This window comes from Mercurialis annua, linkage group LG3 (assembly GCF_937616625.2).
Source record: "Mercurialis annua linkage group LG3, ddMerAnnu1.2, whole genome shotgun sequence".
NCBI classification, from domain to species: domain Eukaryota; kingdom Viridiplantae; phylum Streptophyta; class Magnoliopsida; order Malpighiales; family Euphorbiaceae; genus Mercurialis; species Mercurialis annua.
Window position 1 is genome coordinate 47159106 of NC_065572.1, and position 16119 is coordinate 47175224.

Here is a 16119-nt window from a genome sequence, read left to right on the forward strand (position 1 = left end):
AACGTTTCACCTTTTTAGCGATTTAAGTCAAACGTTTACAAACGTCACAAAACAAATCCAAATGTTTCCCTATATTAGCGATTTAAGCCAAACGTTTAAAATGTTACGAAGCAAAACCAAGCGTTTTGCCTTTTTAGTGATTTAAGCCACACGTTTACAAACATTACGAAACAAATCCAAGCGTTTCACCTTTTTAGCGATTTAAGCCAAGCGTTTACAAACGTTATGAAATAAAACCAAACATTTTCCCATTTTAGCGATTTAAGCCAAACATTTAAACCATTACAAACAAATCCAAGCGTTTCACCTTTTTAGCAATTTAAGCCAAACATTTACAAACGTTTAAAACAAAACCAAATGTTTCCCCCTTTTAGTGATTTAAGCCAAACGTTTACAAATGTTAGGGAACAAATACAAACGTTTCACCTTTTTAGCGATTTAAGCCAAACGTTTACAAACGTTACGAAACAAATCCAAACGTTTCACATTTTTAACGATTTAAGCCAAACGTCTACAAACATTACAAAACAAAGCCAAACGTTTACAAACGTTACGAAACAAATCTAAGCGTTTCACTTTTTTAGCGATTTAAGCCAAACGTTTATAGACGTTACGAAACAAATCCAAGCGTTTCACCTTTTTATTAATTTAAGACAAACGTTTACAAACGTTACGAAACAAATCCAAACGTTTCACCTTTTTAGCGATTGAAGCCAAACGTTTAAAAATGTTACGAAACAAAACCAAACGTTTCACCTTTTTGGCGATTTAAGCCAAATTTTTACAAACGCTACGAAAAAATCTAAACGTTTTGACGATCTAAGCCAAACGTATACAAACGCTACGAAACAAATCTAAACATTCACCTTTTTATCAATTTAAGTCAAACGTTTAGCGATTTAAGCTAAACGTTTACAAACGCCACGAAACCAATCCAAAAGTTTCCCCTTTTTTAGCAATTGAAGCCAAACGTTTACAAACATTACGAAACAAATCCAATCGTTTCCCCATTTTGACGATTTAAGTCAAACGTTTACAAACGTTACGAAACAAATCCAAGCGTTTCACTTCATTAGTGATTTAAGCCAAACGTTTACAAACGATAAAAAACAAAACCAAACGTTTCATCTTTTTAGCGATTTAAGCCAAACGTTTATAAACGTTACGAAAAAAAACTAAATGTTTCACATTTTTAGCGATTTAAGCCAAACGTTTACAAACGTTACGAAACAAAGCCAAACGTTTCCCCATTTTTAGTGATTTAAGCCAAACGTTCTAAACGTTACGAAACAAAACCAAACGTTTCCCCTCTTTAGCGATTTAAGCCAAACATTTTCAAAGGTTAGGAAACAAAATCAAACGTTTCACCTATTTAGCGATATAAGCCAAACGTTTACAAACGTTACTAAACAAATCCAAACGTTTAAAACGTTATGAAACAAATCCAAACGTTTCACCTTTTTAGCGATTTAAGTCAAACGTCTACAAACGTTACGAAACAAATCCAAACGATTCATCTTTTTAGCGATTTAAGCCAAACGTTTACAAACGTTACAAATCAAATACAAACATTTCCCTATTTTAGCGATTTAAGCCAAACGTTTAAAACGTTACAAAAGAAAACCAAGCGTTTCACCTTTTTAGCGATTTAAGCAAAACGTTTACAAACGTTACGAAACAAATCCAAGCGTTTCACAATTTTAGCAATTTAAGCTAAGTGTTTACAAACATTACGAAATAAAACCAAACGTTTCCCCATTTTAGCGATTTAAGTCAAATATTTTAACTGTTACAAACAAATCCAAGCGTTTCACCTTTTTAACAATTTAAGCCAAACATTTACAAACGTTACGAAACAAGTCCAAATGTTTCACCTTTTTAGCTATTTAAGACAAATGTTTACAAAGATCATGAAGTAAATCCAAACGTTTCCCCTTTTTAGCGATTTAAGCCAAACATTTACAAACATTACAAAACAAATCCAAACGTTTCACCTTTTTAGCAATTTAAGCTAAACATTTACAAACGTTACGAAAAAAATCCAAACGTTTCCCCATTTTAGCGATTTAAGGAAAACATTTACAAACGGTATGAAATAAATCCAAACGTTTCCCCTTTTTAGCGATTTAAGCCAAACGTTTACAAATGTTACGAAACAAATCCAAACGTTTCACCTGTTTAGCGATTTAAGCTAAACGTTTACAAACGTTACGAAACAAATCCAAACTATTCCCGTTTTTAGCCAAACGTTGACAAACATTACGAAACAAAACCAAACGTTTCACCTTTTTAGCAATTTAAGCCAAACGTATACAAACGCTATGAAACAAGTCTAAACGTTTCCCCTTTTTAGAAATATAAGCCAAATATTTACAAACATTACGAAACAAATCAAAGCAATTCACCTTTTTAGTGATTTAAGCCAAACGTTTTGAAACGCTACGAAACAAATCCAAATGTTTCACCTTTTTAGCGATTTAAGCCAAATGTTTTCAAACGTTACAAAACAAATCCAAACGTTTGGATTGGTTTCTAATCGTTTTAAACGTTTGGCTTAAATCGCTAAAATGGGGAAAAGTTTGGATTTGTTTTGTAACGTTTGTAAATGTTTGGCTTAAATTGCTAAAAATGTTCCACATATGGATTTGTTTCGTAACGTTTGTAAACGTTTGGCTTAAATCACTAAAAAGGGGAAACGTTTGGTTTTGTTTCATAACGTTTTAAACGTTAGGATTAAATCGCTAAAAAGGTGAAACGTTTGGATTTGTTTCGTAACGTTTGTAAACGTTTGGCTTAAATCGCTAAAAAGGTGAAACGCTTAGATTTGTTTCGTAATGTTTGTAAACGTTTGGATTAAATCGCTAAAAAGGTGACACGTTTGGATTTGTTTTGTAACGTTTATAAACGCTTGGCTTGAATCGCTAAAAAGGTAAAACATTTGGTTTTGTTTCGTAATGTTTGTAAACGTTTGGCTTAAATTGCTAAAAAGGGGAAACGTTTGCATTTGTTTCGTATCATTTGTAAACGTTTGGCTTAAATCGGAAAAAATGTAAAATGTTTGGTTTTGTTTCGTAACGTTTGCAAATGTTTGGCTTAAATCGCTAAAAATGTGAAACCTTTGGATTGTTGTGTAACATTTGTAAATGTTTGGCTTAAATTGCTAAAAAATTCAAATGTTTGGATTTGTTGCGTAACGATTTAAACGTTTGGCTTATATCGCTAAAAAGGTGAAATGTTTGGATTTGTTTTGTAACATTTCTTTCATTACAGTTTAAACATTTTGTTTTGTTTTGTTTTGTAACGTTTGTAAACGCTTGGATTTGTTTGGTAATGTCTGTAAACGTTTGGCTTAAATCCCTAAAAAGGTGAAACATTTGGATTTGTTTCGTAACGTTTGTAAACGTTTGGTTTAAATTGCTAAAAATGTGAAACTTTGGATTTGTTTCGTAACGTTTGTAAACGTTTTGATTAAATTGCTAAAACATTGAAACGCTTGGATTTGTTTCGTAATGTTTTAAACGTTTGGTTTAAATCGCTAATAAGTAAAACGTTTGGATTTGTTTGGTAAATTTTGTAAACGTTTGGCTTATATTGCTAAAAAGGTGAAACGCTTGGATTTGTTTCGTAAACATTTGGCTTAAACGTTTGGCCTATATCGCTAAAATGGGGAAACGTTTGGATTCTTTTGGTAACGTTTGTAAACGTTTGGCTTAAATTGCTAAAAAGGTAAAACGTTTGGATTTGTTTCGTAGCATTTGTAAACGTTTGGCTTAAATTGCTAAAATGGGGAAACGTTTTGATTTGTTTCATAACATTTGTAAACATTCGGCTGAAATCGCTAAAAATATGAAACGTTTGGTTTTGTTCTGTAATGTTTGCAAATGTTTGGCTTAAATTGCTAAAAATGTGAAACGTTTGGATTTGTTTCGTAAAGTTTTAAACGTTTGGTTTTGTTTCGTAATGTTTGTAAACTAAACGTTTAGAACGTTACAAAACAAAATGGTTACAAACGTTTGGTTTTGTTTCGTAACGTTTGTAATCGTTTTGCTTAAATTGATAAAAAGGTGAAACGTTTGCATTTGTTTCGTAACGTTTGTAAACGTTTGGCTTAAATTGCTAAAAAGGTGAAACGCTTGGATTTGATTCGTAACTTTTATAAACTTTTGGATTAATTCGCTAAAAAGGTGAAATGTTTGAATTTGTTTCGTAATGTTTGTAAACGTTTGGCTTAAATCAATAAAAATGTGAAACGTTTGGATTTGTTTCAAAATGTTTGTAAACGTTTGGCTTATATCGCTAAAAAGGTGAAACGTTTGGATTGATTTCGTAACGTTTGTAAACGTTTGGCATAAATCGCCAAAAAGGTGAAACGTTTGGATTTGTTTTGTAACAAACGTTGGCTTAAATCGCTAAAAATGGGAAACGTTTGGATTTGTTTGTAAACGTTTGGCTAAATTGCTAAAAAGGTGAAGCGTTTGTTTTTGTTCTGTAACATTTGTAAACGTTCGGCTGGTTTTGTTTCGTAACGTTTAAAACGTTCGGCTTAAATCGCTAAAAAGGTGAAACGCTTGGATTTGTTTCATAACGTTTGTAAACATTTGTAAACATTTGGTTGAAATCGCTAAAAGGGGATGCGTTTGGATTTGTTTTGTAACGTTTGTAAACGTTTGGCTTAAATCGCTAAAAATGAGACACGTTTGGATTTGTTTCGTAACGTTTGGTTAAAATCGTTAAAAAGGTAAAACGCTTGGATTTGTTTCATAACGTTTGTAAACGTTTGGCTTAAATCGCTAAAAAGGTAAAACGTTTGGATTTGTTTCGTAGCATTTGTAAACGTTTGGCATAAATTGCTAAAATGGGAAACGTTTTGATTTGTTTCGTAACATTTGTAAACATTCGGCTGAAATCGCTAAAAATATGAAACGTTTGGTTTTGTTCTGTAATGTTTGCAAATATTTGGCTAAAATTGCTAAAAATGTGAAACGTTTGGATTTGTTTCGTAAAGTTTTAAACGTTTGGTTTTGTTTCGTAATGTTTGTAAACTAAACGTTTAGAATGTTACAAAACAAAATGGTTACAAACGTTTGGTTTTGTTTCGTAACGTTTGTAATCGTTTTGCTTAAATTGATAAAAAGGTGAAACGTTTGGATTTGTTTCGTAACGTTTGTAAACGTTTGGCTTAAATTGCTAAAAAGGTGAAACGCTTGGATTTGATTCGTAACTTTTATAAACTTTTGGATTAATTCGCTAAAAAGGTGAAATGTTTGAATTTGTTTCGTAATGTTTGTAAACGTTTGGCTTAAATCAATAAAAATGTGAAACGTTTGGATTTGTTTCAAAACGTTTGTAAACGTTTGGCTTATATCGCTAAAAAGGTGAAACATTTGGATTTGTTTCGTAACGTTTGTAAACGTTTGGCATAAATCGCCAAAAAGGTGAAACGTTTGGATTTGTTTTGTAACAAACGTTGGCTTAAATCGCTAAAAATAGGAAACGTTTGGATTTGTTTGTAAACGTTTGGCTAAATTGCTAAAAAGGTGAAGCGCTTGTTTTTGTTCTGTAACATTTGTAAACGTTCGGCTGGTTTTGTTTCGTAACGTTTAGAACGTTCGGCTTAAATCGCTAAAAAGGTGAAACACTTGGATTTGTTTCATAACGTTTGTAAACATTTGTAAACATTTGGTTGAAATCGCTAAAAGGGGATGCGTTTGGATTTGTTTCGTAACGTTTGTAAACGTTTGGCTTAAATCGCTAAAAATGAGACACGTTTGGATTTGTTTCGTAACGTTTGGTTAAAATCGTTAAAAAGGTAAAACGCTTGGATTTGTTTCATAACGTTTGTAAACGTTTGTCTTATATTGCTAAAAAGGTGAAATATTTGGATTTGTTTCGTAAAGTTTGTAAACGTTTGCCTTAAATTGCTAAGAAGGGGAAACGTTTGGTTTTGTTTCGTAACGTTTGTAAACGTCTGGCTTAAATTGCTGTAAAGGTAAAACGTTCGGTTTTGTTTCATAACTTTTGTAAAACGTTTCGTTTAAATTGCTAAAAAGGTGAAACTTTTGGATTTGTTTCGTAACGTTTGTAAACATTTGTATTAAATTGCTAAAACAGTGAAACGCTTTGAATTTGTTTGGTAACTTTTTTAAACGTTTGGCTTAATTTGCTAAAAAGGTGAAACGATTGGATTTGTTATAACGTTTGTAAACGTTTGGCCTAAATTGATAAAAAGGTGAAACGCTTGGATTTGTTTCGCAACGTTTGTAAACGCTTCGCTTAAATTGTTAGAAAGGAGAAACGCTTGGATTTGTTTCTTAAAGTTTGTAAACAGTTGGCTTATATCGGTAAAAAGGCGAAACGTTTGGTTTTGTTTGTTAACGTTTGTAAACGTTTGGCTTAAATCGCTAAAAAGGTGAAACGTTTGGATTTGTTTCATAACGCTTTTTGAATGTTTGGCTTAAATCGCTAAAAAGCTGAAACGTTTGGTTTTATTTCGTAATATTTGTAAACGTTTGGCTTAAATCTCTATAAAGGGGAAACATTTGGATTTGTTTCGTAATGTATGTAAACGTTTGGCTTAAATCACTAAAAAGGTGAAACATTTTGATTTGTTTCGTAACGTTTGGCTTAAATCACTAAATAGGTGAAACATTTGGATATGTCTCGTAACGTTTGTAAACGTTTGTCTTAAATCGCTAAAAAGGGGAAACGTTTGGTTTTGTTTCGTAACGTTTGTAAACGTTTGGCGTAAATTGCTAAAAAGGTGAAACGTTTGTATTTGTTTCGTAGCGTTTGTAAACGTTTGGCTTAAATTGCTCAAAAGGTGAAACCTTTGGATTTGTTTCGTAATGTTTCTAAACGTTTGGCTTAAATCGCTAAATGGGTGAAACGTTTGGATTTGTTTCGTACCGTTTGTAAACGTTTGGTTTAAATCGCTAAAAAGGTGAAACGTTTGGTTTTGTTTCGTAACGTTTGTAAATGTTTGGCTTAAATTGATATAAAGGTGAAACGTTCGGTTTTGTTTCATAACTTTTGTAAAACATTTGGTTTAAATGTCTAAAAAGGTGAAACTTTTGGATTTGTTTCGTAACGTTTGTAAACGTTTGGATTAAATTGCCAAAACGCTGAAACAATTTGATTTGTTTCGGAACGTTTGTCTAAATCACTAATAAGTAAACGTTTGTATTTGTTTGGTAACTTTTGTAAACGTTTGGCTTAAATTGCTAAAAAGGTGAAACACTTGGATTTGTTTCATAACGTTTGTAAACGTTTGACTTAAATTGCTAAAAAGATGAAACGCTTGGATTTGTTTCGCAACGTTTGTAAACGTTTGGCTTAAATTGTTAAAAAGGAGAAACGCTTGGATTTGTTTCGTAATGTTTATAAACGTTTGGCATATATCGGTAAAAAGACAAAACGTTTGGTTTTGTTTCGTAACGTTTGTAAACGTTTGGCTTAAATTGCTAAAAAGGGGAAACGTTTGGATTTGTTTCGTAACGTTTTTGAACGTTTGGCTTAAATCGCTAAAAAGCTGAAACGTTTGTTTTTTTTTCGTAACGTTTGTAAACGTTAGGCTTAAATCTCTAAAAAGGGGAAACGTTTGGATTTGTTTCGTAACGTTTGGCTTAAATCGCTGAAAAGGTGAAACGTTTGGATATGTTTCGTAATGTTTGTAAACGTTTGGCTTAAATCGCTAAAAAGGGGAAACATTTTGTTTTGTTTCGTAACGTTTGTAAATGTTTGGCGTAAATTGCTAAAAAGGTGAAATGTTTGTATTTGTTTCGTAGCATTTATAAACGTTTGGCTTAAATTGCTAAAAAGGTGAAACGTTTGGATTTTTTTCGTAACGTTTCTAAACGTTTGGCTTAAATCGCTAAATGGGTGAAACGTTTGGATTTGTTTCGTACCGTCTGTAAACATTTGGCTTAAATCGCTAAAAAGGTGAAACGTTCGGTTTTGTTTCGTAACGTTTGTAAATGTTTGGCTTAAATTGCTATAAAGGTGAAACGTTCGGTTTTGTTTCATAACTTTTGTAAAATGTTTGGTTTAAATTGCTAAAAAGGTGAAACTTTTCGATTTGTTTCGTAATGTTTGTAAACGTTTGGATTAAATTGCCAAAACGGTGAAACGTTTGGATTTGTTTCGGAACGTTTTTAAACGTTTGTTTAAATCGCTAATAAGTAAAACGTTTGGATTTGTTTGGTAACTTTTGTAAATGTTTGGCTTAAATTGCTAAAAAGGTGAAACGCTTGGATTTGTTTCTTAACGTTTGTAAACATTTAGCTTAAATTGCTAAAAAGGTGAAACGCTTGAATTTGTTTTGTAATGTTTGTCAACGTATTGCTTAAATTGTTATAAAGGAGAAACGCTTGTATTTGTTTTGTAACGTTTGTAAACGTTTGGCTTATATCGGTAAAAAGACGAAAGGTTTGGTTTTGTGTGGTAACGTTTGTAAACGTTTGGCGTAAATCGCTAAAAAGGTGAAACGTTTGGATTTGTTTCGTAACGTTTGTAAACGTTTGGCTTAAATCGCTAAAAGGCTGAAACGTTTGGTTTCATTTCGTATCGTTTGTAAGCGTTTGGCTTAATTCGCTAAAAAGGGGAAACGTTTGGATTTGTTTCATAATGTTTGTAAACATTTGGCTTAAATCGCTAAAAAGGTGAAACATTTTGATTTGCTTCGTAACGTATGGCTTAAAACGCTAAAAAGGTGAACCGTTTGGATTTGTTTCGTAACGTTTGTAAACGTTTGGCTTAAATTGCTAAAAAGGTGAAATGTTTGTTTTTGATCCGAAACATTTGTAAACGTTTGGCTTAAATTGCTAAAAAGGTAAAACATTTGGATTTGTTTCGTAATGTTTGTAAACGTTTGGCTTAAATTGCTAGAAAGGTGAAACGTTTGGATTTGTTTGGTTTAAAACGTTACGAAACAAATCCAAACGTTTCCCATTTTTAGCGATTTAAGCCAAACACTTACAAACGTTACGAAACAAATACAAACGTTTCACCTTTTTAGCGATTGAAGCCAAACGTTTACAAACGTTACGAAACAAGTCCAAACGTTTCACCTTTTTAGCGATTGAAGCCAAACTTTTACAAGGGTTACGAAACAAAACCAAATGTGTCATATTTTTAGTTATTTGAGCCAAACGTTTATAAACGTTATGAAACAAAACCAAACGTTTAAAACGTTACAAAACAAATCCAAACGTTTCACATTTTTAGCGATTTAAGTCAAACGTATACAAACGTTACGAAACAAATCCAAACGATACTAAACAAATTCTAACGTTTCACATTTTTAGTGATTTAAGCCAAACGTTTCCAAACGTTACAAAACAAAACAAAACGTTTCGCCTTTTTAGCGATTTAAGCCAAACGTTTAAAACGATACGAAACAAAACCAAACATTTAAAATGTTACGCAGCAAATCCAAATGTTTCACATTTTTAGCGATTTAAGACAAACGTCTAGAAACGTTACGAAACAAAGCTAAACGTTTCGCCTTTTTAGTGATTTAAGCCAAAGGTTTACAAAAGTTATGAAAAAAACCAAACGTTTCGCCTTTTTAGTGATATAAGCGAAACGTTTACAAACGTTTCGAAACAAATCAAAACGTTTCACCTTTTTAGCGATTTAAGCCAAAGGTTTACAAACGTTACGAAACAAATCCAAATGTTTCACCTTTTTAGCGATTTAAGCCAATCGTTTATAAACGTTATGAAACAAAACCAAACTTTTAAAACGTTACGAAACAAAATCAAACGTTTCCCATTTTTAGCGATTTAAGCCAAACGTTTACAAACGTTACGAAACAAATCCAAACGTTTCACATTTTTAGCGATTTGAGACAAACGTTACAAAACAAAACGAAACATTTCATCTTTTTAGCGATTTAAGCCAAACGTTTAGAATTTTACGAAACAAAAACAAACGTTTAAAACCTAACGAAACAAATCAAAACGTTTCACATTTTTAGCGATTTAAGCCAAACGTTTACAAACGTTACAAAACAAAGCCAAACGTTTCGCCTTTTTAGCGATTTAAGTCAAACGTTTACAAAAGTTAGGAAACAAAACCAAACGTTTCACCTTTTCAGCGATTTAGGCCAAACGTTTAAAATGTTACGAAACAAAACCAAATGTTTCACCCTTTTAGCGACTTAATCCAAACGTTTATAAATGTTACGAAATAAAACCAAATGTATAAAATGTTACGAAACAAAACCAAATGTTTAAAACGTTACGAAACAAATCCAAACGTTTCACATTTTTAGCGATTTAAGCCAAACGTCTAGAAACGTTACGAAACAAAGCTAAACGTTTTGCCTTTTTAGCGATTTAAGCCATAGGTTTACAAAAGTTACGAAACAAGTCCAAACGATTCACCTTTTTAGCGATTGAAGCCAAACTTTTACAAAGGTTACGAAACAAAACCAAATGTTTCACATTTTTTGTGATTTGAGCCAAACGTTTATAAACATTATGAAACAAAACAAAACGTTTAAAACGTTACGAAAAAATCCAAACGTTTCACATTTTTAGCGATTTAAGCCAAACGTTTACAAACGTTACGAAATAAATCCAAACGATACGAAACAAATCCAAATGTTTTACATTATTAGTGATTTAAGCCAAATGTTTCCAAACGTTACAAAACAAAACAAAACGTTTAAAACGGTACGAAACAAAACCAAACATTTAAAACGTTACGAAGCAAATCCAAATATTTCACATTTTTAGCGATTTAAGCCAAATGTCTAGAAACGTTACGAAACAAAGCTAAACGTTTCACCTTTTTAGCGATTTAAGCCAAACGTCTAGAAACGTTACGAAACAAAGCGAAACGTTTCGCCTTTTTAGCGATTTAAGCCAAAGGTTTACAAAAGTTATGAAAAAAACCAAACGTTTCGCCTTTTTAGTGATTTAAGCGAAACTTTTACAAACGTTTCGAAACAAATCAAAACGTTTCACCCTTTTAGCGATTTAAGCCAAACGTTTACAAACGTTACGAAACAAATCTAAATGTTTCACCTTTTTAGCGATTTAAGCCAAACGTTTATAAACATTACGAAACAAAACCAAACGTTACGAAACAAAACTAGACGTTTCACCTTTTCAGCGATATAAGCCAAACGTTACGAAACAAAACCAAACGTTTCGCCTTTTCAGCGATATAAGCCAAACCTTTACAAACGTTACGAAACAAAACTAGACGTTTCACCTTTTTAGTGATTTAAGCCAAACGTTTATAAACGTCGTGAAACAAAATCAAACGTTTAAAACGTTACGAAACAAATCCAAACGTTTCACACTTTTAGCGATTAAAGCCAAACGTTTACAAACGTTACGACAAATCGAAACGTTTCGAAACAAATCCAAACGTTTCACATTTTTAGCAATTTAAGCCAAACGTTTACAAACGTCACCAAAAAAACGAAACGTTTCATCTTTTTAGCGATTTAGGCCAAACGTTTAGAATTTTACGAAACAAAACCAAACGTTTAAAACATAACGAAACAAATCCAAACTCTTCACATTTTTAGCGATTTAAGCCAAATGTTTACAAACGTTACAAAACAAAACCAAACGTTTTGTCTTTTTAGCGATTTAAGTCAAACGTTTACAAAAGTTAGGAAACAAAACCAAACGTTTCACCTTTTCAGCGATTTATGCCAAACGTTTAAAATGTTACGAAACAAAACCAAATGTTTCACCCTTTTAGCGATTTAAGCCAAATGTTTATAAACGTTACGAAACAAAACCAAATGTTTAAAACGTTACGAACAAATCCAAACGTTTCCCATTTTTTGTGACATATGCCAAACGTTTACAAACGTTACGAAACAAAACCAAACGTTTCACCTTTTTAGCGATTTAAACCAAACGTTTAAAACTTTACGAAAAAAATCCAAACGTTTCACATTTTTAGCGATTTAAGCCAAACTTTTACAAACGTTACGAAAAAAACCTAAACGTTACTAAAAAATCCAAACGTTTCACATTTTTAGCGATTTAAGCCAAATGTTTACAAATGTTACAAAACAAAATGAAACGTTTCACCTTCTTAGCGATTGAAGCCAAATGTTTAAAACGTTACGAAACAAAACCAAACGTTTAAAACGTTACAAAACAAATCCAAAGGTTTCCTATTTTTAGCGATTTAAGCAAAACGCTTACAAACGTTACGAAAAAAATCCAAACGTTTCACCTTTTTAGCGATTGAAGCAAAACGTTTACAAACGTTATGAAACAAGTCCAAACGTTTCATCTTTTTAGCGATTGAAGCCAAACTATTACAAAGGTTACAAAACAAAATCAAATGTTTCACATTTTTAGTGATTTGAGCCAAACGTTTATAAACATTATGAAACAAAATCAAACGTTTAAAACGTTACGAAACAAATCGAAACGTTTCACATTTTTAGCGATTTAAGCCAAACGTTACAAACGTTACGAAACAAATCCAAACGATACGAAACAAATTCAAACGTTTCACATATTTAGTGATTTAAGCCAAATGTTTCCAAACGTTACAAAACAAAACCAAACGTTTCGCCTTTTTAGCGATTTAAGTCAAACGTTTATAAAAGTTAGGAAACAAAACCAAACGTTTCACCTTTTCAACGATTTAAGCCAAACGTTTAAAATGTTACAAAACGAAACCAAATGTTTCACCCTTTTAGCAATTTAAGCCAAATGTTTATAAACGTTACGAAACATATCCAAATGTTTAAAACGTTACGAACAAATCCAAACGTTTCACATTTATTGTGACTTATGCCAAACGTTTACAAACGTTATGAAACAAAACCAAACGTTTCACCTTTTTAGCGATTTAAACCAAACGTTTAAAACGTTACGAAAAAAATTCAAACGTTTCACATTTTTAGCGATTTAAGCCAAACTTTTACAAACGTTATGAAAAAAACCTAAACGTTACTAAAAAATCCAAACGTTTCATATTTTAAGCGATTTAAGCCAAATGTTTACAAATGTTACAAAACAAAATGAAACGTTTCACCTTCTTAGCGATTTAAGCCAAATGTTTAAAACGTTACGAAACAAAACCAAACGTTTAAAACGTTACAAAACAAATCCAAACGTTTCCTATTTTTAGCAATTTAAGCAAAACGCTTACAAACGTTACGAAACAAATCCAAACGTTTCACCTTTTTAGCGATTGAAGCAAAACGTTTACAAACGTTATGAAACAAGTCCAAACGTTTCACCTTTTTAGCGATTGAAGCCAAACTATTACAAAGGTTACGAAACAAAATCAAATGTTTCACATTTTTAGTGATTTGAGCCAAACGTTTATAAACATTATGAAACAAAACCAAACGTTTAAAACGTCGCGAAACAAATCGAAACGTTTCACATTTTTAGCGATTTAAGCCAAACGTTTACAAACGTTACGAAACAAATCCAAACGATACGAAACAAATCCAAACGTTTCACATTTTTAGTGATTTAAGCCAAATGTTTCCAAACGTTACAAAAAAAAAAACCAAACGTTTCGCCTTTTTAGCGATTTAAGTCAAACGTTTACAAAAGTTAGGAAACAAAACCAACGTTTCACCTTTTCTGCGATTTAAGCCAAACGTTTAAAAAGTTACAAAACAAAACCAAATGTTTCACCCTTTTAGCGATTTAAGCCAAATGTTTATAAACGTTACGAAACAAAACCAAATATTTAAAACGTTGCGAACAAATCCAAACGTTTCACATTTTTTGTGACTTATGCCAAACGTTTACAAATGTTACGAAACAAAACCAAACGTTTCACCTTTTTAGCGATTTAAACCAAATGTTTAAAACGTTACGAAAAAAATCCAAACGTTTCACATTTTTAGCGATTTAAGCCAAAGTTTTACAAACATTATGAAAAAAACCTAAACGTTACTAAAAAATCCAAACGTTTCACATTTTTAGCGATTTAAGCCAAATGTTTACAAATGTTACAAAACAAAATGAAACGTTTCACCTTCTTAGCGATTTAAGCCAAATGTTTAAAACGTTACGAAACAAAACCAAACGTTTAAAACGTTACAAAACAAATCCAAATGTTTCCTATTTTTAGCGATTTAAGCAAAACGCTTACAAACGTTACGAAACAAATCCAAACGTTTCACCTTTTTAGCGATTGAAGCAAAACGTTTACAAACGTTATGAAACAAGTCCAAATGTTTCACCTTTTTAGCGATTGAAGCCAAACTATTACAAAGGTTACGAAACAAAATCAAATGTTTCACATTTTTAAGGATTTGAGCCAAACGTTTATAAACATTATGAAACAAAACCAAACGTTTGAAACGTTACGAAACAAACCCAAACGTTTCACATTTTTAGCGATTTAAGCCAAACGTTTACAAACGTTACGAAACAAATCCAAATGATACGAAACAAATCCAAACGTTTCTCATTTTTAGTGATTTAAGCCAAATGTTTCCAAACGTTACAAAACAAAACAAAACGTTTCGCCTTTTTAGCGATTTAAGCCAAACGTTTAAAACGATACGAAACAAAACCAAACATTTAAAACGTTACGCAGCAAATCCAAATGTTTCACATTTTTAGCGATTTAAGACAAACGTCTAGAAATGTTATGAAACTAAGCTAAATGTTTCGCCTTTCTAGCGATTTAAGCCAAAGGCTTACAAAAGTTATGAAAAAAACCAAACGTTTCGCCTTTTTAGTGATATAAGCGAAACGTTTACAAACATTTCGAAACAAATCAAAACGTTTCACCTTTTTAGCAATTTAAGCCAAACGTTTACAAACGTTACGAAACAAATCCAAATATTTCACCTTTTTAGCGATTTAAGCCAAACGTTTATAAACGTTACGAAACAAAGCCAAACTTTTAAAACGTTACGAAACAAATTCAAACGTATCCCATTTTTAGTGATTTAAGCCAAACGTTTACAAACGTTACAAAACAAATCCAAACGTTTCGAAACAAATCCAAACGTTTCACATTTTTAGAGATTTAAGACAAACATTACAAAACAAAACGAAACGTTTCATCTTTTTAGCGATTTAAGCCAAACGTTTAGAATTTTACGAAACAAAAACAAACGTTTAAAACCTAACGAAACAAATCCAAACGTTTCACATTTTTAGCGATTTAAGCCAAACGTTACACAACAAAGCCAAACGTTTCGCCTTTTTAGCGATTTAAGTCAAACGTTTACAAAAGTTAGTAAACAAAACCAAACGTTTCACCTTTTTAGCGATTTAAGCCAAACGTTTAAAATGTTACGAAAAAATACCAAATGATTCACCCTTTTAGCGACTTAATCCAAACGTTTATAAACGTTACGAAACAAAACCAAATATATAAAATGTTACGAAACAAAACCAAACGTTTAAAACGTTACGAAACAAATCCAAACGTTTCACATTTTTAGCGATTTAAGCCAAACGTCTAGAAACTTTACGAAACAAAGCTAAACGTTTCGCCTTTTTAGCGATTTAAGCCAAAGGTTTACAAAAGTTACGAAACAAGTCCAAACGTTTCACCTTTCTTAGCGATTTAAGCCAAATGTTTACAAATATTACAAAACAAAATGAAACGTTTCACCTTCTTAGCGATTTAAGCCAAATGTTTAAAACGTTACGAAACAAAACCAAACGTTTCAAACGTTACAAAACATATCCAAACGTTTCCTATTTTTAGCGATTTAAGCAAAACGCTTACAAACGTTACGAAACAAATCCAAATGTTTCACCTTTTTAGCGATTGAAGCAAAACGTTTACAAACGTTATGAAACAAGTCCAAACGTTTCACCTTTTTAGCGATTGAAGCCAAACTTTTACAAAGGTTACGAAACAAAACCAAATGTTTCACTTTTTTAGTGATTTGAGCCAAACGTTTATAAAAATTATGAAACAAAACAAAACATTTAAAACGTTACGAAAAAAATTCAAACTTTCACATTTTTAGCGATTTAAGCCAAACGTTTACAAACGTTACGAAATAAATCCAAACGATACGAAACAAATCCAAACGTTTCACATTATTAGTGATTTAAGCCAAATGTTTCCAAACGTTACAAAACAAAACAAAACGTTTAAAACGGTACGAAACAAAACCAAACATTTAAAACGTTACGAAGC